Source organism: Colias philodice, chromosome 14 (genome assembly GCF_061535455.1).
Source record: "Colias philodice isolate Cphi_HAF_F1 chromosome 14, ilColPhil1 Martin Lab GWU primary, whole genome shotgun sequence".
Lineage (NCBI taxonomy): Eukaryota > Metazoa > Arthropoda > Insecta > Lepidoptera > Pieridae > Colias > Colias philodice.
The window spans coordinates 10,663,489-10,690,121 of NC_143099.1; the positions used below are offsets into that span (position 1 = coordinate 10,663,489).

Sequence of the window (26,633 nt, forward strand, 5' to 3'; positions counted from 1 at the left end):
TCTTTCTTTCCAGGCGCATCTCACTTTTCAAGTACATTCTTATCATGAAAGTTTAGTTTTTGTAAGGTTTAGAACAATGTATAAAAAAATCTTTATTTAGGCAGGTACCTATGTGGAACATAACATTATATTTAGGACTGAAACACTGTATAGCTGTAGTTATTTTCATTGTTATTAGTTTGAGATATAAAGTAGGCCTTAAGTTTTATGTCATGAAAATAAAACTTAATTGGATCAAATAAATTGAGTAACAAACTCGAACTAAGTGCTAGTAAACATAACATAAACAAATAAACGTTTCTTGTACCTACCAAAGAAATAAACAAAGCTTTGCAACTTCAAGATCCAAATGAGTGTTAATAAATTAATATTCATACACATATAATTAAGGATGGAGGCTTAATACTGACACGGGGGAATTGTAGAATCCAACAGAAGGTATGGCAGAAGAGGAATTATTAAAGTGAGGTTACGGACTGAATTATTTAGCAGATGTGAATGTGGTATCGTGTTTTAATATTGTAATTCGTGTTTGCATTCAATTCTGTAAAACGGTTTTTTGTGATCTAGTTGGGATTATTTTATTTAAGTACATACTAGCGGTCCGCCCCGGCTTCGCCCGTGGTACATATTTACGTTTTCTCTACATAAGAACCATCCTCGTACTTCAAGGAATATAATAGAAAAGAATAATCGAAATCGGTTCAGCCATTCACACGTGATGCCGTGACAATGCGAAACGGGTGCAGACCCGCCGCCTTTTGAATTTTTATAGCTCCCGCCGCGCAGCGCGTCGAACGCGGCAACTGATACACAAAAATAATCCTTATGGCATGATTCTGTATTCACGCGCGATGACTTACAACGTATTTCATGTATAACTTTGGTGTTTCTACACCGATTTACATGATTCTTTTACTATAACCTGCCCAGGAGTATGAAGAATAATTGTGCCAAATTTAGTTAAAATCCGTCGGGTAGTTTTTGTTTCTATAACGAATATACAGACAGACAGACAGACAGACAGACAAAAATTTTACTGATTGCATTTTTGGCATCAGTAGCGATCCCTTATCACCCCTTCATAGTTTTTTTTAAATATATTTCATGTACAGAATTGGCCTCTCTACAGATTTATTATAAGTACCTATAGAAAACGGGCCGAAGCCGCCAGAATAAAACAAAAAAAGAACAACCAAGAAAGCGTGCTTGCGACAACAATCGATTGATTCGGATAAGAAAAGACATACTTACACTTATCTATGTTATATTATTTTGAAGCAGTTCTTTTAAAATTAATTATAAACATCGGTTTTATAGGTAAACGGTTAAATTCACTTCTTATTTTATTGTAAAAAGTGTACATTTTACAAAAAATGCGATCGCGCGGAAGCAATTGATCGATAAAAGCTTAATTATTAAGTACCTTACCCCTATTGTAATGTACATTTTCGTTAGACAGTGGTATCAAAACTGTAGATTTAAAACGATATCTACGAGAATTCCGTTTAAAATTCTACAATACGCTTTGTACAAACGAGTCACTGCTAATTATTTTTCCCGACTGTCATACATTTATTGTAAATGGCTGCATAAAATACGAACATTTCATCGCTGAAGAATATTCAGTACGTCTCAAGCAATTTATTTAAGTCAGTGATAAATTATACATTTTAGCTTGCGTTTCATACAATTTACAACAGGAGGAACTGTAAAAAATTCCGCGTGTAATAAATTGTTTCACGCACCGTTAAAAGCTAAGTCCGTGAATTCGTGAAATGAACACATAAAATCGATACGTTAGGTTTCAGTGCCCTTATGATTGTAGTGGACTCTATATAGTACATAGAAAACGAATTCTAGTTCTAAATATTGCTCTAATAGAGATCGAACTCTGGTGTTTTGTAAGTTTGATATTTATGAAAGTAAATTGCTATAGCTAAATGATTAGACAGAGAAAATGATCGCATTGCGTTATTTCTTATCAAGCTTTCAAGACTCTCCTGGCAAGATAATTAGCCTACGAATAACATCTAAGTTATTTTGATAAAGTTAATTTGATACCATTTCTGAAACTATATTAACTGAGTCTGCATTTTCACTTATAATATAGGAGGACAAATAACGTGAAGTGTTCTTTTGTCCTCCTGAGAAGGCTTTGTTCCTACTATCCTGCTAGTATTGTAAATATGTACGTAATTAAGCTCATGAAGATGACAGGAAATACGCAGGAAAGTGTTTGACCGTGTATGTTTTCTCTTTCATGGAGAAGTCTGAATAAAATTTGGCAAAGATATGTACTAATTATAGTACACAAATAGGTCTATATCAGACACTTTTTATATGGTACCAACTATAATATGATCTATATTTTTAAGATAGAGCTTTTTAATGTTTATTCATAAAACTCAAAATGTAATAACGATTTCTATGTTCCGTCTATTGTCAGGAATGATTAATTGATAACAATGACCTCAATGACACACATAATACGCGGTAATCAAGCGTATTGTAAAGCATGTATATAAAGTTTAGATACATTTTTATCATTTTTATAATGAAAATAATCAATTTCCCTAGCGTACCTTTAGTAATTTAAATAATTATTTTAATTATGCTATTCAAAAGCGTAGTTATTGTATTGACTTTCAAATTATTATATATTTCGGATTTCATAATTACACGTTACAAATAACCCAGTTTAAATGGTTATTCCGTAAACAATTCATTAAAATCTCTGACACAAATCAGTCGTGGATGTTCTTTGTGGTTTTAACTCGATAAAATAAATTCATTGAGTCTTTTAAATAAATATATATTACTTCTTAATGAAGCTCCCGTAAATATTTTTTGATTTATTTTTAAATTCATTGAGAAATTAATTTCTAAAAAGTCCTTAAAAAGTCAGGGAATTCAAATAAGTATATAAAACGCGACACCATTGGTCAGAGCAAACGCATGAACTATGACGTCATAATGCATAAGGTACCACGTGATTATGTTCCTTACAATACTATTTTGAAAGAGCTGCGAGAGATTTTAAAATGTCTATTTATGACGGTGAATTTCCATTTCAATTAGTTTTCTATTTCTTAGTGCAATACACGAAAAGGTTTGAAGAACTCATTACGTTTTAGAATTCAACATGTATTTTACTTTATTAATGCTTTAGCAGGTTGAGTTTATAGCCACATACTACTATAGTAGTACTAGTATGTAATGAGATTTAGAGATATAAACATATAGCATAAAGGTAATAATATGTAACATAGAAGGCTGATTACCAATTCTTGTCGCTAATGAAAATCGATCAGTGAAACACATGTATAATTATTACATCTCCACATATACCACAACATCGAACTTCGCAATATTTTTTGTTTGCGAATTGGCTAAATAGTTATCATATTTCACAAAGCGCCAGTTAACAGTATCTTCAAACCACTAAAATTAAGTTTACATGCTCTCCGAAGGCGATAAACTGCTATAAGTACAACCATTAAGGCTTATACATGCGCTAATAACCTTGACCATACTTGACGGATCTCAAACCTCTCCCGCTGCACCTTCTTTTTTCCTCGCATTTTGTATTTAAAAAGATACCAATCAGTGAAACAAAAAATCCTCGTCAGGGACTGTTGTGTAACTGATAATTTATTAAACATAAAATTTTCAGAGCTCTAAGTCAGCAGGTTACGAAGTTTATAGAGTATTTGCGGAAAAATCGATGACCACGGCACATTTTTTTTCTAGAAATCTAATAACTTTGGAAAAAATTCCTCGCGAGCAATTAAAGATCAAAGACCATCCTATTTTATATATTTTTTTCGGTATTGTGCTTTATGTTGTACCAGACTTTATAGAGGTTGAACATAGTCGAAATTGCCGGGTAGCGCCTTAAGCGCTCAAATAAACTTAGTTTAACCAATAACCGACCGCAGCATAAGTTTCCAAACCGTATCGTATACCAAGAAACTAAATTCTAAAATATATAAAACAAAGTCGCAGTCTGTATGTATGCTTAGATCTTTAAAATTACGTAACAGATTTTGATGGGGTTTTTTTAATAGATAAAGTGATTGAAGAGGAAGGTTATTAAGTAAAATTTATTACACTTTAGACAAAGCGGGCGAAGCCGCAGGCGGAGAGGTAGTATAATAATATAACACGTTCAGTTGTTTTGCTCAATTCAATGTCTTCAATTTCAAATTCTTCAAAGGCAGTTATAATTATATAGATTTACACAGTACGAACATCGTGTATATAAATTAATATTGTCGAATATGTAGAGTCCCTCTGTTTTTCAAAGTTGTATTTTAATACATATACTAGCTGTCCGGGAAAAGGTTATGATGCCTTACTCTTATCACTTATGAAAAATAGATGAGAATCGGTCCAGCCGTTTTGGAGGAGTATGCTAACTAACATTGTGACACGGGAATTTTATATATTAGATTTCATTAATATGAAGCTTTATATTCTTTTCTATTTCCAATAAAATCTATATTATCCAGTTCTAAACAACAGTTTATACTAGACAATACCGTTATACAGTATCTTAAAACCATTAAAAAGGTTCTAAACTCACACGTACCACATCGTATATTGCGATTTAGTCCGTAAAAACGTAATAAATGGCACCCATCGAATATTACTTAGTCATTCGATGAACCTTATCTGTCGTTTATGTTTATGATTTCATTTGAAATGGTTCAATAAACAGCGCCATTTTTGTACAAGATTAACGTTGAGTTAGTGGATCCCAGACATACAATTTTAAATGGTACCTAATACATTTTTAAGCGTAATAGCCTGGTATTATAATTAAAATTAAATACTATGCAATGTAAAACAATAAATAGTTCGTTAGAATTTAATTTTATACTCAGATTATCCCACATTCTCACCAAAAGATGTCTATAATTTCGTCATAAAATCAAACCAAGTTCACATAATTCCCGATTGTCTTACATTTAGTTCAACTATGGGAACAAAACAAGCAAAGCTTTAATACACAACCCAATCTACCTAAAGTTTCGTTCAAAATGTTACACCAATATTAGGTTTATATTGTTGTAAGTTTTGTAAAACCTTGTTATATCTATTGCTTCCTATTTCGCTAGATAGTCAAGAGAAAAGGGCCATGTCAATCAGAGGAAATGATCTGAGCTTAGCCGACCCCATTTGAGCGGCTTACGCGGTTTTTCCAACGGCTTAGAATGTTGTTCCACCTAAAATGTTGTTAGGACAGGATAAGGGCGGATTCACATTGCCTATTTCGATATAAAACCATGCTTATTTTATAAAAAAGCAACTCTAGCCCCATGGGGGTAACCACGATGTCGAATTGCAGTATCGGCATGTTGGTAGCACGTGTTTTTTCAGAGTTGGTTACGTATGTTGAAAAGTTCTCGCCTCATGCCGATAACATTATCAACATTGTTGATCATGAATACGATGCGAATGTTGGCAATAAGCTGCTGTTTCGAAAATTAAAATTTGAAACGGGTAAATATATGAAAATTTGTGTAGATTACGGTTACTGTGGTTAATCGTCAAGTATACGCGGGAAAAATGGTGTGCTTTTAAAAAAATACAACGTACTTATAACAGATTTATTTAGTTTTATTGTTCTGATTGTGTTATTGCTGATGTACCTAATTCTAATGGTAAATATTACGTGAACAATATTTTTCTAATGTCTTGATATACATAAAAGTACGATACGAATGTATTGTTTACAAATGTAAAATGTAAAATGCAATATTTATTAGTTTTCTAGTTTCCTACGTTTATGTTCACTTCCTTATGTTTGCATAACATCTCAATATAAGTGTATCTTGAGGAACTTCAGGGAAATCTTTTCATTCGTAACGTATGCAATTTTTCACGAAGTAAAGGAAAAGTGTTTGTGACAACACGTATGATATTCCTATCCATTTGCCAACAAAAGCTGTGAAAAATGTTATTATGTGAAAGATTCTTACAAGACTCGGGTGTTATTCAAGCTTTTAAAATATTTCTATATTTTCTGAATTTAACGGAAAAGGGATTATGTGAGATAACTGTTTTTGAAGTGAAACTTCTCTATCGGGGTTGGAATGTAACATTTTTTCGTTACGCGTGACATTTTTCCGTTACGCGCCATCGTTTTCTTATCCCTACCACGCGTGATTAGACGTATTTTTGTAAAGTTGCATATAGTAAATTATTTTTTGAAAAATAAGGTCATAAAGTAGTTTCACTTCTTACGTGTGTACACTAGTACCACAATATTATTTCCTATGGTAATACTGTGCTAGTACACGCACACATTTTTTTTAAGAAGAGCAGCAAATGAGTTAGGATTGCCCGATCATTATCATTATACCTACACATATTAGTGTTGGGGCTTTTTAACGTGCACTGATAAACGTTCATTTGTTTGAAATAAAAAAAAAAAATATTGAATGTAGGTACTAGGTACGTAATATGAATTGCACAATTCTCTTTCTTCCTTCTCCATAGGTAGGTACTTTCTTTCATCCTCTTTTGAAACAGATTTAACAGTTCTTCCAAAAGAAGAAGACAAAAGGTATGTTTATATGCTTAGCCATAGGGCCTACGATTTCATGAAATTATCAGGTGAAATGCATAAACAAATAAAAAAACGTTTAATCTATCTAAGAGTCAACATAATATTGAGAATTTCTAAAACAACAACTACCAAAGGACACTCATAAATATCATTTGAAGATGACATAACCTAGTTGTCAAGAGCCACGCTGAATAAATGTTGCATTCTTTGATAAATCGTGTGACTGCAGTCCGCGCTTGTAGCTGGCAACTCGACGCAAAAACTAACAAATATCTGTGTTTACAACGGCTGACATGATTCATGAAATTTTGAAATAATTTTCGTTGTATTGTAAGATATTATTAAGGAAGGAAAATAATCTCTATTTACATAAAAGGGTTGGATTTGTTTTCGCCTGAAAAGAATAACCGCTATTTTATTACGACAGGTTTTTTGTATTCTGCAGGCTGAAATAAAAGCCCCTTACCTACTCTGTTATAAAAAAATCCTAAAAGCATTGTAAAATTTTAGTATCCAGTTACCTTGATAAAAAATACCTATGGTACATATAATATAATATTATGTATACGCACCCATGTCTCATATGTAATACAAAAATAAAGAACAAATCAGTTCTCTCGTACCTATTAAATTTGAAAATTTCCATTATTTTTTATTGTATGCATCCTTAGTATGCATCTATCTACCAGCTTTACGATAAATAAATAAATACTTAAATAAATAAAATCTTTATTTTGCTTTAAACATGGTATTCAAATATCGATGAATGCAAAAGAAAGATAATGAAAACTTATGCACGTATTTTTAATTAAAACTATTACAATTTTTCACAAAATTTGAATATAGATTAACTGCACGAGTAGTTTTATTCACGTACATTACAATTAAACCTCACGGAAAGGCTTTAAAAATAAAGATTTTCATAAAAACATGCAGTAAAATAGCAAGAGCGGTAGATTTTTATTCGGGCACACGAAAAACGCGTTATGCAGACATCAACAATGCTTTTTAATTTATTACAGTGGCTTCCTGAGTTGGGTTTTATGAGTGAGTTAGCTAGAAAGCGGTTTTAAAGAATAACAATGGGTATGGAAAATGATTTGGAAATTCAAGATTTTCTGGAGTTACGATAAACGATGAAATGCGATGGAAAATAAATACAACAACGAAATGGTACAGTGAAACTACACTAAAGTGTCGCATTTTTAATAATCTTTAAACGTAAGCTGCTCGTGTAAAATGACACTACAAAACACTTGTTACATAATTACATTGTGCCCGTTGTTTTAATGGTTTGCTAGTTGCTACAGACAAAACTTGAACTCAAACTCAAATCATTTATTGCATATAAATACATTTTGATTATCATATTACCAATTCTGTGCCGTATTAGTTATTAATAAAGGATATCTTATGATATCTATATAATTCTTTTAAAAGAAATTATTAACATTAAACGGATAAACAGACATAAAACTGTGTAACTAACGTGCATGGACATAACGAAGGACATAATTAAGACTTTTATTACGAAAGTTTTTAAATTACCTATTTTACGCAAGAGAAGTCACGTATTTTAGCTAGTTGGTATATTAAAAGAAAGCTTACATTAAAAGACACAATATTAACTTAACCATACTTTAATAAATGTTTGTCCAAAAATTTATTTAACAAAAATTTCGGCTTCTTCAATATTTGAACAAGTCTGCGGCCAATCAGGTTTGATTTGCATTGTGAAAAAGTTGTGTTTCAATTTTAACAAGGGGGTGACGTCATAGGGACTAATTTGTAAATTTATGTTCGAATCAAAGGAATGTTTTTATTATAAAAACTAAAAATAGTACATTTGAAATTTATTTTCGTTCTTTAATGTCTTCTAAATTAAATAAAAAACAATGGCCGTGTCCTAAACGAAATTTAATTATATCAGAAAAAAAAAGTTAATATTTCGCTTTTACCGTATTAATTTTAATAACAGGAACTTTCAGAAGAGCAGAAAATGTAATTTGTTGATTCTAATGAGTGTAAAGTGTCTGCTACTTTTAAACATTTTTGTAGGTTCTTTTTTATCATATAAGACGTTTAGTTTTAAAATAATTACCTAGTTATAAAATCTATTGACGAACGTGAAGTCAAACTCCTACATATTATAGTTACTATAATTATTATGAACTTATAATACACTTGCTTTCCGCCCGCGGCTTCGCCCGCCTCTTTAAAGAAAAACACGCATAGTTCCCGTTCCCGTGGGATTTTACGGGATAAATTAGTCAATCTATCCTATGTGTTAATCCAAGTTACCCTCTATATATGTGCTAAATTTCATTGTAATCGGTTCAGTAGTATTTGCGTGAAAGAGTAACAAACACACACACAAAAATCTCACAAACTTTCGCATTAATAATATTAGTAGGATCTACACAATGAGAAATTATAACAAGAACAAACTAGTAGCATTAATATTAGATATATTTAGAGTTGATTCTTAGTTTTAGATTATTTATTAAATTAATTATTTTTTTGTGATTTAATAATTTTATGTTATCTATTATAGACATGATAACATTCACAAGGTTATTGTTTAATCTAAACAAATTGATGCGGGCAACACAAAGAAACCTCGTAATGTGGGTATATTCTAATTCGCATCACAATTATTTCAACGAACACTGAAGAGTATGGAGTAAGTACAAAATTAAGGAAAGTTTCACTTTTTAACCTGCAAGCTTATTATTATTTATTGCCATGAAGGGAATTTATCAATAAATCAACTTTACGATACCAAAAATGTGTAGATTTAAAACTAAGATAAATTAGTCAAATTAAAAATAATAATGAGTAAGATTCCAACCAATAGAAGATAGATTCTAAACAGTACCAAATGAAATAAATTTATCACACTCAATTTACCTTGCTTTTTTTAAATCACATCAAAAAGCTACCATGCTTTTTTTTAAATCACGTAAAATAAAAAAATCTATTACGTTACATTCCAATGTTCAATTGACATAAATTGTGATTACTATTTCTTCCTGTTAGCGAATAGTCCATTTCTTAGAAAACTAATATATCACCCTTTCGAAGCCACGATAAAATCCAACTTAAATCTAGAATCTAAGCACTATCTTTAAAACTACACCGATTTCAGATCCGTGAACTAAGTAAATGACCTAAGTTAAAGTTTTATCGGTTCGCTTTTGTAATTTGCGAGAACATTTTACGAGTTTCAAGAAATTTGCATCGCTACCGAGAATTGGTATACGAGTGATTTGAAATTGTTTTCAAGTCAATGATCTACAATGGTCTGCAAAGTGTGAAGGTAAAATATGTATTAGACTTCATACCAATATTAGCACATTTTGAATTTGCTTCATGATTATTTTGCTCATCAAGTCTTACATTATGAATGATTTAGAATTACTATAAGTGACTAGTTTTCACTCACAGCTTTATCACTTTTCACTCTTTTTCACCGGTTTCATATTTAGGTGTATCGTATAAGACTCGTCATTGTAAAAAGAACGCTGGATGAAAGTGATGGGGTGTGTTTTGGCATGTATCGAGTTTAGCACGAAATTTTTTTGCTGCTTATTTTATTTTTGAAGTAGGCTCTCGAGTCGTGGCTTCGCAACTACATATTTGTTATTCTCATACCACCTCATAACAATAAATCGCCAATGCGCAGATTAACCGTCAGCGTTCTTTTTACATGACGCGACCTATAACTCGTTTGAATTTATAATAATATCTGGAGAAAGGTTTTTCTTTCGATTGTGAAGTATTTAATACCTCAGTGTTACCAAGTTATATAATATTAGCTGTTCTGTTATTCATGTGGCGAAATCTGATTATCTATCTATTATTATTATTGCATACATTCAAATATATGCAAACTTCTTATCATACTATACGTTAAGATAAAATTATGAACGGATTTAGCAGAAACCGATCTCGCAGATAATTGCACAAACATTTGGAATCATCAATAACTCGTAACTCGGATGTATTTGTGGAATGTTCTGGAACACTTTATGACCCGCCGCTGGTCATCGCGTAAATCATTTGAGTTTGAAATGTGGACAGTTTTTACTGAGAGATTTATTTTGATTGAACTGTCATTGTCTATACCAAGAGAAATATCGGATATTGGTTTTTTAAAGAAGTTTACACCTTCCAACAAATATCTGATCAAATAATTTTTTATAGCTTTACACTATTAAGTATATTATGTTGTTTTATATTAAATAAATTAGTTCCGCAAGCAAAATTCGTTTGCCTTTTTATATATATCTAAATATAAATTCATTCGATACTGGCCGTCCCATATCGAAACGAAATTATAGAAAACATTTGATAATATTAACGAATTGAAAATAATGATAGTAATTTTTATTTTATCTATACTTATATTATAAAGCTGAAGAGTTTGTATGTTTGTTTGAACGTGCTAATCTCAGGAACTACTGGTCCGATTTGAAAAATTCGGTGTTGAATAGCCCATTTATTGAGGAAGGCTATAGGCTATAATATAATATCATCACGCTAAGATCAGCAGAAGCGGGGCCACGGTGAAACCGCAGAGCGCAGTTGTTAATATATCTAGAGTTATCGAATAGAGAGGCTTCTGTCGTTTATCATTAGATGTATCATACACGTGTGTGTTTTTGTCACAACATATAAAAATAATAGAGCAGGCTCCAAGGAGATGTTCGTTTGCAAAAATAGCGGACCTAAATCTGACTTCTGATATATATTGTATAGATCCCAGACATCCTATAGACAGATGTTGCCAACCAGTTTTGTGGTCCCCCTCCCCCACCCCGGTAATTAAATATGGCATAGAAAGAAAAAAATAAAAATTTCCAAAACATGCCGTGTGGGGTATCAAATGAAAGAACTTATTGAGCAGATCACGAATATATAGCATACTATAACATTTCTTACACTTTCTCTAAGATTTTTTAGAAAATTTACGAAAATGCTCCATTTTTGAGTTAACTTTAAACCACTATAGATTGAAAACTCATGAATATATTTTTTAAATTATTATTTTAAATAATTAACAATAGTCCATTGAGAGTCTGGTCTATAATATTCTTGAAGAATGTAGTTTTCGAAGGAACATCAATTCTATTTCCTTTTAAGAATGTTGTTGCAGAAAAGCTTTATAATTATAAATTGGAGTGTTTTCTCTACTTTCTATTTTGCATACATTTACAAACACACGGAAAAACATTTCAGATATTAACTGTTCTGAGTTCTGAAATTTTATTAATTATCTATTAAGCTCACTACAATAGTTAATTTGGATTGTACTAGTTTGGACTAAAATGTTAACTATCCTCCGAGCTAGTTTAGAGATTTACAACCACTAAATGAGTTAAACATTTAACAAGTAGCAGTTAACAATTACTACAGGGAGTTACGGGATTAATTATAATTTTGTTTCGGAAGTTAGTGAAATGTTAACTTCACTGGTCTTATTTTAATGCTGTCAAATCTTCTGTATCTTCGTATTTCTGTAGAAATACTTGATTTTGTACCCGGGTTCGTCCGCAGGTGAAACCGCGCGTTACAACAGCTAGGAGATATTAAAGACTATTATTATTATTGAAAACTATGAATACAAAATTCTTAAATTTAAATCTATCAGAAACCTCTAGAAAACATGAAAGTCATTCATTAGAAAACTGCTCTTAAAATGAGAATTAATTTATTAAGGTTAATAAAACAACTTTGTTAGTTTTGTTTTATAATATTTAAAATATTCTATTCTATCTGTAAGTTAATTTTTTATTTATTTTTACGTTCTTTTAAATATGCAGGCTAAGGCTTATAATAAAAAATAAGTTTACAAACTTACATAGTAAAGCTTCTTTTAACAGCCTAACATTAATCGCCTAATTTTTGAAATAACTCCGTTAAATTTTATATTACCAGATATAATATAATATAATATAATATTTATGCTTTGAATATAAAGAAGTAGATGTAGGATTTTATGCTTGTTTCTTTATTTGAAGCAAATAAGCTCTTAACCTACTGGACCGATTTTGATTGAAATTTCACTGTAGAAGAAAACTACATCAATTCTAAAACATATGTTTGTTTCTTTATTTGAGGCAAATAAGCTTGTAACGATCGTGAACCGATTTTGATTTAAATCTTGACTGTAGATGAAAGCTAAGTACCTACATTTATTTTAAGTAACATGTGGTGCTTTATTGTTTGTTTTACCCTGAGTAACCCGGGCGGAGCCGAGGCTAAGCGCTTAGGCCTAAATAAATACTTATTCTTTTTAGACTATGAATAATTAACATTAGTCCAACAACCGAAAAAATGTTCCTTTATTCTAATCCTAGTTAAAAATATAAGGGACGTTGTTACAGTGAAAATATCAACCTATAAATAAACGTCTATTTTCACAACCTATTTAAAGTTCAAACGGTGTTACTTGCAAATAGTCAGATACTAAAGGAAAATTATCAGATATTGTTATCGCTATATAGTATAAAACAAAGTCGCTTTCCGCCGTCTGTATGTCTGTATCCTTAAATTTTGAACTACGCAACTAATTTGGTTTAGGTTTTGTATAATAGATAGAGTGATTCTTGAGGAAGGTATATAATTTGTTAGGTTTTCAACAAAGCGGGCAACGCCGCACGATTAAAGCTAGTTTAGTATAAGGATCGCATATATTTGACAATTTTGTTATTCTCGCAGTAGCCTTCCGCCATTTGATACAAGGAATAATAAGTACAGATTACTAAAAAGTTACTACCATAGAAATCTAAATAACAAGACACATAGAAGTGCTATAATGTCATAATTCGTATGAAAACCGCTGTCGCCAAAATCAACACATTCAAACCGAAAGCTAAACAGTACACACAAGTAAACTATGCCTTTCATTGGACAGCTTGATTTTAGTGAAAACTAACTTAACTATTAAATTAAGCTTTTGAATATGTATCCTAACGCACGAATTTACGGTTTATTTTAGAATAACATCCCTAAGTATATGAGACTTTTTGCTCCAATACGAACAAACGTGATAATAAGAATCATGGTCGACTGTGTCATTCATTGTTATTTCGATTACTATGGTGACACTCGTAATACTTGTAAATATTCTTGTACGCGCCGCCGCTAGTAAGTAGCTTTAGAAATTAGTAGGTACCTAACCATATTACTTGCTCTGTGTTAGTAACGAAATAAACGTTATCAAGATTAGACGTGCGTTTTACTTAACCAAGTTTTACCAAGTAAAAGTGAACCTTATTGCCTCAACATATGGTCCATCGCCGGATATAATTAACGATAATTACATCGAGAAACCGGTTTCTACGGAAGGATTCTAAGAGTGACAAGTTACAGATTATTGTTATTTACTTTACACGTTTATTCGTTACTCGTACAATATTGATAAAAGACTAAACATGAGTGGTGTCGAGCAGTTACTCGCCTTATTGGAGGATACGGCTTTATTATTACAAAAGGCGCAAACTAATTTAAAAAAGTGTCCAAAACAACGACTGACGAAGGGGTACGTGGAAGCCCGCTTACAAAGTATTGAGGAGTATTGGAACACTTTTAAAGAGGCTCACAATAGTTTAGTGAGAACAGTACCTAAAGAAAAGAAATCTGAAATATCGTATTTTGTGAACGAAGATTTTTTTGTATTTGAAGATCTTTATTTATGCATCAAAGCCGATTTAAAAGATCTTTTAATAAACGCTAATAAGAATCCCGCCTATGGAACAAGTTTGGAAGTAGCAAATAACGCGAACGAGCAGTTAAAGCTGCCTAAAATATTGCTACCGACGTTTTCGGGTTCATATGAAGATTGGCCCTCGTATAGAGATATGTTTCAGTCATTGGTGCATAATAACTCCGCGCTTGGGGATGTACAAAAATTATATTATTTAAAGAGTAGCTTAACTGGTGAAGCTGAAAATATATTAAAACATGTTCAAATAACACAAGCTAATTATGAGCAATCCTGGAATTTATTAAATAAACGATTTGGAAATAAAAAAATGCTGGTTAATTCAATATTTAAAAGATTATTTAATCAAAAGAAAATGAGCTCACAAAATTATAAATTAATAAAAAATTTACTGGATACTACCACGGAGTGCCTTAATAGTTTAAAAAACATAAACATAACCACAGACTCTTGGGATCCTTTAATTATATTTCTGGTTGTACAGAAATTGGACCCAGAGTCACATAAGGATTGGGAAGAGTATGTCCAGACTGATACAGACAAATTACCAAGTTAGGAACAATTACAACAGTTTTTACAATTAAAATTTCGTACTTTGGAGTTATTAACGCCATCGACATCTAAAGAAAGGTCATTCCATATAGCGACGCCCGCAGTGCAATTTAAACCCTATCCAAAATGTCAACTAGAACATGCTTTATGTCACTGTAAAGAATTTATATCACTTACACCACAACAAAAGAATGAGTTTGTTCGTTCCAATAATATTTGCTTTAATTGTTTGTGCAGTGGGCATATGGTGAGCAAATGTCGTTTGCGGGTTTCTTGTAAGGTATGTCAACGGCGTCATCATTCTTTGTTGCATCAGTCAATGGCCGTGGTCAAACCCAGCAACATAGAATCGCACTTTAATCAGGTGGAGGATGAGATAGACGAAGAACAGCAGGAGCAACACTTGGAGGAACAGGTTAACACTATCTCTTCTTTCGTAGCAACTAAACAAGGTTCTGCTCTGCTAGCTACCGCTCTTGTCCCTGTTACAGATGGCGACGGCAGAGTAACTGTACTCCGCACGCTAATAGACCAAGGCTCACAAGCGAACTTTATAAGCGAACGAGCTGCTCAACTGCTTAAAGTTAAACGTAAACCATTGGCTATAGATGTAAGTATTACGGGAATAGGATCTACACAAACTAAGGTAAAACACACGGTGGAATTAGAGCTTTTATCAAGATATGACGACAAGTTCCAACTATTCATTGATGCATATGTCATTTCTACTACTCGTTTAACAAATGTGTTACCATCCAAACATTTGATAGACAGTGAAAATTCATGGTCACATCTTCAAGGTCTCGTATTAGCCGACCCTACATACAATATACCTGGACGGATCGACATGCTGCTAGGCGTAACCACATATGCACAAATAATCAAAGAACCTTTGATCAAGGGTCCTCCTGGTTCACCATGTGCACAAGAAACAAGCTTGGGATGGATATTATTCGGTTCCGTGTTAGACAATACGGAAATGAAATCTAATAATGAAATGCTAGTTATGCACCATCGTATAGATGTGGATGAAATGTTGCAAAGGTTGTGGGAGCTGGATCCTGAAACAAACAAAAAATTAAGCATAGAAGAAGAAACATGTGAACGAACATATAAAGATACATATACAAGAACAGCGGAAGGAAGATATATTGAAAAATTACCTGTAAAACATGAACCCCCACGAGCAACACAAGGTGATACCCGTGATATTTCAATTCTCAGATTTAAACAATTAGAATCCAAATTTGTCAAATCCCCGGATTTAAAGAGAGAGTATATAAATGTGATTAATGAATATTTAAGGTTAACCCACATGGAAGAAGTTCCAGAAAGCGAAATTAATAACCCATCAATTTACTTACCGCATCATGCACTTATTAGAGAAGCAAGGGATACCACAAAGGTTAGAGTAGTTTTCAACGCGTCTGTAACAGGCAAAAATAATATATACATCATTGAGTGATGACTTACTTGTTGGTCCACTGCTACAAGAAGATATGAGATCCTTGATTATGAGATGGCGACTTCGGAAAATTGCCTTTGTCGCAGACATAGAAAAAATGTATAGGCAAATATTAATCACAACAGAGGACGCTGATTATCAAAGAATTGTATGGAGGAATAGCATTGATGAGCCTATAAAGGATTATCGTTTATTGACAGTTACTTTCGGCACAGCATCGGCACCTTATATTGCTGTAAAAACTCTTCACCAAATTGCTAACGATGAAGGAGGAGGCTATCCTGCGGCTGCTAATGTAATAAAAAATGATTTTTTTATGGATGATTTACTATCCGGTCAGGATACGGTAGAGGAGGCTACAAAAATAGCGAAACAAATTTCAAATATACTAAGTAGAGGAGGAATGAAATTACAGAAATGGTCATCAAATAATAAGGATTTTTTGAAAACCTTTTCTTCCAGTGAACTAAGCTCTCGCCTGAGTATAGATTTTAAGTTTGAAGGAACAGTAAAGACGTTAGGGCTATCGTGGAATGTGGTCGATGATACTTTACATTATTATGCTGACTTACCTGCGTCACCGGCAACCATAACCAAAAGAACCATAGTCTCGGAAATTAAACGCTTGTTTGATCCTCTCGGTTGGTTAACTCCTGTACTCCTGCCTGCAAAAATAATAATTCAAAAATTGTGGTTGATGAGAATTTCGTGGGATGAAGTAGTAGTACCTGAAATAAAAGAAGATTGGTTAAAGATTAAAGAAAGTTTAAGAAATATAAAAATAAATAAATGGTACCACGTACCTTCTGTAGAAAATCCTGCCGATGTTGCTTCACGTGGAATGTTATTACCTGAACTTAAAAATTGTAAATTATTGTGGGAAGGTCCAAAATGGCTACGAGATGAACAGCTTTCTTTGAACAATTTAGTTTACGACACCAACCTAGAAAAAAGGAAAAAGATTATATCAAATACAAAATTAGTAGATGAGGCACATTGGTCAAATAAATTTAAAAATTTTAATAACTTATATGAATTACTGAGAGCAATAGTCTATTGCACGCGGTTTCTAAATGTAAGGAAAATTAAAGAAGTTAAGGCTATAACTACAAATGAGCTACACGACAGTTTAAACAAATGTGTAAGATTAGACCAAAGGGAAACTTTTACAGAAGAAATAGAAGATTTAAAACAAAAGAAAGAAATAAAAGGCAACAGTTGTATTAAAAATCTTAATCCTTACCTGGACGCTGAAAATATTCTCAGGGTGGGCGGCAGACTCAGGCATGCCCATCTTGTAGAAACGGAGAAACATCCCATGATTTTAAGCAATAAGAGCTGTTTAAGTACTTTAATAATAGCTGATGCACACAAAAAGACGCTACACGGTGGTACACAATTGACTATAAATTATATAAGAAGCCGTTTTTGGATTATTAAAATTAAATCACTTGTTTAATCATATATCAATAAATGTTTTGTATGTGCGAGACTTAAAGCAAAACCCAGATTACAAATTATGGGAGACTTACCTGAGGTGAGGGTGACTCCGTCACGGCCATTTTTACACTGCAAATTTTAACTTCAAGGGGTAGAGGGTCCAAAACCAAAAAGGCATACATTAGATAATAACAGTAACTGATTATTATTGATTTGTATAACTTAATTTTAAAATCATTTGTTTTTTTTTGTTTATTTGGAGAATGCATGTTTAAGTTTATATTCGATATGTATGTAATGCAAAACGTTTAGCAAAAATGTTAGCCAATTAAGATAAAACCTAGTTACCTATAGGTTTTGGTGGGCGGTATGTACGCGCCGCCGCTAGTAAGTAGCTTTAGAAATTAGTACCTAACCATATTACTTGCTCTGTGTTAGTAACGAAATAAACGTTATCAAGATTAGACGTGCGTTTTACTTAACCAAGTTTTACCAAGCAAAAGTGAACCTTATTGCCTCAACATAGCTATGCCATATAATTTTAAGGAAAAACGGTATTATTTCTAAAAAAAATATTTTCCGATGAAATATTATTCCTTTATAAGTATAATTACAACTTGTGGAAGAATTTCCGCAATGGAAATTGCTGAAACACACCATGTATACACTCATACGTCTCCAGAGCAACTGAACAGTGACGAATGCACTGGTGATGTGAAAATCACCTGAGTGGCGACAAGGTCACGCACGCTTACGACTTCTAGTGTCTTGTTATTTAGATTTCTATGGTTACTACGTAAAGGCAATCTTTGTACATATTATATAATTATTATTATTTAGGCCTTACTAAAACTTCAAATTGAATTTATTATAAGATTGGCACTTTTAGTATTGTTTCACATATACATAAACGTTTTTAACTCAAATATCCTCAAAGCGAAAATACAAAATAAAGTAGGCATTTTTATCATTCGTACCCTTTCTACATACAAAGTTACTTGTAAGGGGTAATTTTGTAACTTTGACAGAGTTGTACACTTTATCACCATCATCCCTACGAAAGGGTAAGTTCCTTTAAGCTTTCAAAGGGTTTTGGTGAAGTTTTTAACATGAACATACGTCTTATAATTTATACCTTTGTACGAATCTTTATGAGATTTTTTCTTTACTTTTGAAGCACATTTTTTTAGGTGATAATAATTAATTTTAGGTAAAAAGTTATATTGTAAGGATATTTCGTAATATTTTGCGTTGTTAGAAATAAGTGTTATAGGAAGTAGATACAAAAAGATAAATGTATTTTATGAAGCTTCACTTTTATCACGTTTTCTAGTTAGGTTTTGGTCTTTATTTTGCAAAAGGGTCTCTTCACTAGGACGCAGTTTGCAATTATCCCCGGATTATAGCTGCAAACTTCACAGGGCAACTAAAATATAACTGCAAAAATTGGTGTATACTCTTATGAAGTAGGGAAATAATTTAAGATTACCTGAGTGTTGATAAAGTGTACGTTGTTAAACATCTTTGTTTGTATAGGTATTCACAGAGCAGCATTTTGGATGTGAATAAAATCGGAGGTCTATGAGCTTTGATCAATAAAAAAAGACGTGTGGCACTCGGGGACTGCCGCGGTAAAGCTATTGCATGCTATGCCTTCAAGCCACACCTCCGCGCCCGTCGGAGTGGGGAGCGTGAGGTTTTTTCGTTACGGAATTTCTGGATTCGGTCCCCGCGCTCAAGGCCCGCGATAGAAGCTAACTTATCTAATTCAAGCAAATTAAATTTAACAATAGCTTAAAATAAAACTCAATTTTATCAAACATCGACAACGTAGGTAATCAATTATTTAATGAAGAATACGTTTCTTCACCCCGTTCTCGCGATTTAAAAAACCGCGACAGCAATCTTCTTCATATTAATATGTGATTCTCAATCACAAACTTAATGACGCAAGCCACCGAAATTTTCCATTATACGATAAAAGCGAAGGCGCGTGAAATTAAAAATTTTCCACAGTCGATTTATTGTTCGCTATATTATAACACGTTATATCAAATAGAATATTATGCTAAGAATCAATAAACGCCTGAAGTTGTTATAATGTGTACTAATATTATAAATTGCGGAACAGTTTTTTATTTTGGTTGGTTGTTGAACGCGCTAATCTCATGAACTATGGACCCGATTTGAAAAATTGTTCAGTGTTTAGCCCATTTATAGAGGATCGTAATGATAACATGTTCATAGGTTATCATTACGATAAGACTTATCGGCAAAATCGCGGGGCACAGCTAGTCTATAAAGCTTATACATGAACTAGCTTCCGCCCACGACTTTGTACGTGCATCCCCGCTTTTCCCCGTTCCCATAAGAATTTCGGGAAATCCTTTTTTAGCGGATGCCTACGTCCTAAGTCCTAACATCTACCTGCATGCCAAATTTCAGCCCGATACGTCCAGTGGTTTGGGCCGTGCGTTGATAGATCACTATATCAGTCACCTTCGAGTTTTATACCTAGATTAAGATTACGTACCTACGTATAACAATAAAAATAAGAAAATAAACAATAAAACTGAAAATGCGAGATGCAACCAAACAATGTTACCCGGAGATGTCTTTATTTTGCGACGAAAACTATAGAGTTACTCAATAGTATAAAAATAATAAAACTGAATACGATATAAATTCACAATGTCAGACTGAACGTTTTTATTTTGTTGCCCAAGCTTTTAAAGAAATGACCTGATATTAAAAACTAAAAAGCAGATAATACATTTTATAACATAGCCCTAATGGTTCGGACTTACATACCGCCCGAAGCTAAATCTTGTTTACAAACATAATTATTTTACACTGACGAAGAAAGTCTTGAAAGGTAAAAGGTTTACAATGTAAAACGAACAAAAATAATAAATGTTTACTTACATAGAAATACAATACAAAATGAAGATAATTTTACTTCTTTTCTGTAATATATTCTATCACATTTATTTATTAAATTATAATATTATTACTTTGTTAAAATGCATTGAACAATAAATAGCATACATTTTTTTCAATTACCTTTAGATAGATTTCCAGGAACTTATCCTGTTAAGTTCCTGGAAATCTATCACATTAGCGAAGTGGTATATGCCAACTGCACGAAGCTAGAGAAGAAAACATGGATTTTCAGGAAAGATGTATTTTTGTTGTTTAAGTATTTTTTACGTGATCAGTGTATGCAAAACTACAAGTCCCTGCGCGCTTAGTATACAAATGTCTGTGATACAAACAGTGGGACATCCTGTATAATGCGACATATTTAAGAGAAATATTATGTGAATTGTGAAATGAGTGGTTACAAAGATGCCTGTCTAATTTCTAATAGCCTTTGTTACTAGAGAGAATGCGGTTATTCTAGGAAACCGTCACAAATCACAATACAGTTTCAACAATATGTTTAATATTTTATTCATAAATAAATTATACTGAAACTTCGATTTTCATTTCATTTAAATCATCATTATTATTGAAATACCACTTATTATTATTTGATTATAAAATAAAACAATTGGCCCTGTTATAAAATAAATAAGTAATAATTAAAAACAACCTATCCCGTTGTTTTGCTTTACCTCTGAGGTGAAGGGACCGTTTAGACCTTAGATGAATGAAACTAAAAAAATACGTAAGAAATTCGTTTTCAGCGTGGACAATATCACGGGCATCCATTCGTTAACAATAAATGTACAATATCTACCGTGAGGTATAGTGAAGTCCCGTGTCTCCTAGTGGGGTAAGGGGCAGATGCATTATGCATCTGTTTCACTGATCGATTTTCTTTAGGGACAAGTAGGTGATCAGCCTTATGTATCCTGCCAGACCGAAACATTTTTTTTTCGTCTCCACCGGGAATCCAACCTAGGACCCCTCGGTTCTACGCTCACGCGTCAACCACTATATCAAGGAGGCGGGCAACGTGCCACGTGAGGTATAATATTATGTTATATAATAAATACTTCTTAGAAAATGTGATGTTGAAAATTTCTTAGATATACATTTGTGTGAAAATCTTTCTGTTCCTAGTATTGTCTTTATGTAATATATTAACTCATCACTACAAAGTCGCTTTCTTTGTCCCTATGTATGTTTAAATCTTTTAAACTAAACAACGGATTTTGATGCGGTTTTTTTAATAGATAGAGTGATTCAAGAGGACGTTTTTTGTATATAATTTTTAGGTTTTAGTCAACGCGGACCAAGCCGCGGGCGGAAAGCTAACCTATTTCATTTTTCCTTAACAAAAATAACTAATGCTAAAGCGAAGATAACAGCTAGCTTGGAGAATTTGAATATGTAATAATATGAATTAAATGTTCACAAGCATACACAGAGCGAGCAGCCTCGCGAAGCAATTGCTACGCGAACCAGCATTGACCGAATGTGGCTCGGCCGATGCAAATGGTGGCACACGCACTTTCAGATGATGAATGTTGTCCGTTGAAAAAAAAAGTAATAAGTAAAAGTTGTCGTGAAAAATCTAAACCGCGATTTTTTTAATGGATTAAGTTGTTAGTAATTCTATTATTCTACTCTTCTATTGGGTATCCTAGTAGAGATTTCCAGAGATAAGAAAGTTTTCATTATTTGATTTTAACAGGAAATGAACCCCGGAACTACGTACACATTAACCACTCTACCATGGAAGAGGGTCGGTCATTAAACGTCTCTTCAAGGGTTATTAATTTTTAATTTTTATCATTGACTTTAGTTTATGATCGATACAGACTTCTCTGTATATCATTTGTTAAGAGAACTGGGAACATTATAATATGCTTTATTCTCCTATTATACTGTAGCAGAGAGACGCAAATATGAAATACATATATCATAATGTATTATGTTTTCAGCGTCGCGTCATTTTGATATTTCAGTGTATAAACTGAATGTGATTTTAAACTAAGATTATGTGAGCTTATTCAGATGTTTATTAATTAGCCTGTATGAATTAAATGTTGTGTTGTTTCCGTATTGCATAACGTGAATCAAACTACATGTTTTTCTTTATATTTCTGGTTATAGAATGAAAGGTTTCCAATTACTTATCAAGTATGTTAACGCACATATTAGACATTTGAATTGTATAGGAAAATTAATTGATTTTTTTCATTATAAAGAATTATTCAGTTAATAACATAATTTCAATATTATTAATAATTGAGTTTATGTAATAATTTTCAGCCACTTAACATTATATTTATAAGTAAAACGTATTGTCATCTAAATATTTAATTATAATGTATTTATATTTTTGCAAATGGAAAAAAAAGAGAGCAACTTTCATTCAATATCATTCCTTTACCTGAAGTTGTTAAAGTCGTTGACACTTCTTTATAACTCATTGTGTAGTCAAGTTGTTAACCTTGCTTGTTATGAACGCCTTTTATAGAACAAATACAAATATATTTTCAATTTGCGTTCACTATTTTATATTTAGCTTCACAGCAAATAACCGTAATAAATACGATGATTGAACAAAGCTTGTTTGACGTTATTGTGCGAGGGAATCCCACTTTAGAATGTAAAACAGTATAATAAAATGCGACTACTACCGTGGGCGATGTTTATAAGGTGTCTACGGTATTTTGTAACAATGTTACAATTGTTTTATACTATTGGTAACGTATTTGAAAAGGACTCAATTAAATTCGAATTTGATTAACTTAATTGATAGTAGTGTACCTACAGAGAAATGAACACAAAAAGGTTGTACCTTAGTTCTCGAAGCACGGGCGTAGCTGTAGGTTAAATAAAAAATGTGTGCGTGTACTAGCGTACACACGTAAGCAGTGAAACTTCTTTATGACCTTATTTTTTCAAAAAATAATTTACTATATGCAACTTTACAGAAATACGTCAATCACGCGTGGTAGGGATAAAAACAAGATGGCGCGTAACGAAAAAATGTCACGCGTAACGAAAAAATGTGACACTAAATTTTTTCCAACTCCGATAAAAAAGTTTCACTTCAATTAAATACAATGCTTGCAATGAAGAATGCTTTTCGTTTGCTTTTAGTCTGATTTATTCAACATATATTACACACTAGCTTTCTGTCCGCGGCTTCGCCCGCGTTTTCGAAGAAAAACCCGCAAAGTTCCCGTTTCCGTGGGATTTCCGGGATAAAATCTATCTTATGTGTTAATTCAAGTTACCCTCTATATGTGTACTAAATTTCATTGGAATCGGTTCAGTAGTATTTGCGTGAAAGAACATACACATACACTATACTCACAAACTTTTGCATTTATAATACAGTAGCACCTCTATAAGTCGAATATCAAGGGAGACGCCAAAAAATTCGAGTTATAGAGTTTTCAACTTATGGAGGATTTCGACTTAGGCGGATTTGGATTCGACATAGAGTTTGAGGTTTATTCTTATAAATTTTGAGTTAGAGAGGTAAAGTACATTAAAATTCAACTTACAGAGGTGACAAACATGTTTTTATTTATTACAAATCAACATTATTTCAAATCAGTTTAAAATAAAAAATATGGCATTAAAAAAAGTCAGTATTTTTTTTTTGCTTTAGATAATTTGCTTGTTCTCTAGCATTGTCTAATCTATATAGAGCAGAAAATTCTTCTTCTTCTGATGGATAAATTTATTATCGTATACTCCTAAAATTTTTTCTAAGGAACAATAGTGTACTTGCACTGTCGGCAAGTTGTTAAAGTCGGTAACTTAATTTTGTTCGAACAATAGAGGTAATAAATTCCAAATGATCAAGTTATAAAGGTTGCTATGTTCGAGATACAGAACTAAAACGTTGCTATGTTCGAGATATTTATTTATTTATTTATTTATGACACTTTATTGTACAAGTACCAGTAATAAAAACATAATTTAACAAGAAAACATGAATACGGTAAGTGCACAAAAGGCGGCCTTATTGCTTAAAGCAATCTCTTCCAGGCAACCATATTAATAAAGGACATGTACGATGCTGGTAAAACGCGAAGGCGCAATCATAAAATAAATAAAATCAAGGTTATGAAAACAAAATCAAAAGCTATGGGAAATAAACCTTAATATACAGGGATACAATAATTATATAACATAAATAATTATGTACACAAAACTCAAAAATATCAATACATATTACATACATACTACATCAATACTTAAAAAATAGTAATAAATACAATTAAATAAATATAAGACATAAATATGCTAAAAAATAAAATATAACATACTATAGATAATATTATTAATATTATTAAACATGATATATACAAATTCATATAAATATATACATATATACATAAGATGAAAAAAAAAAAAAAGGAAACTAAATAGTGGAAAAAAAGTGCTCTTTTACAAGTGCTTTGAACATATGCAGTGATTTGGCGCGTCTGATGGTCTCAGGGAGAGAATTCCACAGTCGAATTGCTACGACGGTATAGGAAGAGTTAAAAAAATTGGAATGGTGAATAGGGGTGGATAGGAGAAGGAGATCAGAAGAACGAAGGGAGAGGGAACTATTGGAATGTAAATATTGGAACTGATTCTTAAGATAGATAGGAGTTTTCGGGTCAAACAGGATAGAGAACAAGAGTTGAAGGATGTGAGTATTCCGGCGAAGACGAATAGGGAGCCAGTGAAGTCTTTTGCGAAAATCAGAAACATGATCGAACTTGCGTAAGCCGAAGATGAATCTGATGCAAAAGTTTTGCAGCCTCTCGAGAGCGTCCAGTTGATATTCGTGAAGATCGGGATAACAGGAGTCGGCATAATCCAGGAAGGGGAGTAGAAGGGATTGAGTCAACGCAATTTTGGCAGAAATCGGAAGAAAGTTGCGCAACCGACGAAGAGAAGAAGCAGAGGCATACACTTTTTTCTGCACTTCCTTTACTTGGTCACACCAGGATAAGTTTTCGTCTAAGTGCAAACCAAGACTTTTCACCGTTTTACTGAAGGGAATCATTGTGCCGTCAACCATAACACTAGGTAGGTCTTCCCAGTTAATTCTACTTGTGAGCTGTCTACTTCCCAAAACAATAACCTTGGTTTTTTCAGGATTTATTTTTAAACCATGGTCTTTACTCCATTTAACGATGGTAGCAAGCTCAGTATTTATGCGAAAAATCTCGTTCGGTAGTTCAGATAAAGAGGCGTGCGAATATAATTGGAAATCGTCTGCATACATATGATAGGGAGAATTAATATTCTTGGAAATAGAGTTAATGAAAATTGAAAATAAGAGAGGAGACAACACGCCACCTTGCGGGACGCCAGCATTTACGTTGCACCAAGAAGAAGACAAGTCTTCAACCATGACACGCTGCCGACGTCCAAACAAGTAACTTTGAAACCAGTCAATAACCGTTGGAGATATGTTGAGCGAGCGAAGCGTTGCTAACAAAACATCATGATCGACGGTGTTAAATGCGTTGCTAAAGTCAAGTAGAGAAAGTAATGTTAGCTGCCTGTTGTCAAACCCCCGGCGAATGTCGTCTGTGATTTTAATAAGAGCAGTAGTTGTGCTGTGACCTGGTCGGAAGCCAGATTGAAAAGGATTGAGGAGATCGTGAGTATTGAGGAAGCGACTTAGTTGCTCTTGTACTAAGCGTTCTAAAACTTTAGATAGGAAGGGTAAAATAGCAATAGGACGGAAGTCTGAAAGGGCAGATGGTTTAGGATTTTTGGGGAGAGGAAAAATGTGTGCATTTTTCCAATTATCAGGAAATTGGCCAGAGGAGATGGAAAAATTTAAAATATGAGTGATAATCGGGATAATGATAGGAAGGATGGGAATGATCATGTTCCGACCAATACAGTCACTTCCAACCGCCTTAGAGGTGATTGACATTATACTCTTCTCA

At 32.8% G+C, this 26,633-nt stretch overlaps 1 pseudogene; it reads left to right on the top strand.

Annotated features, from left to right (window-relative positions):
• Positions 1-13,802: 13,802 nt before the first annotated feature.
• Positions 13,803-16,323, top strand: LOC149483039 (uncharacterized; annotated as a pseudogene).
• The last annotated feature ends 10,310 nt before the right edge of the window (positions 16,324-26,633 follow it).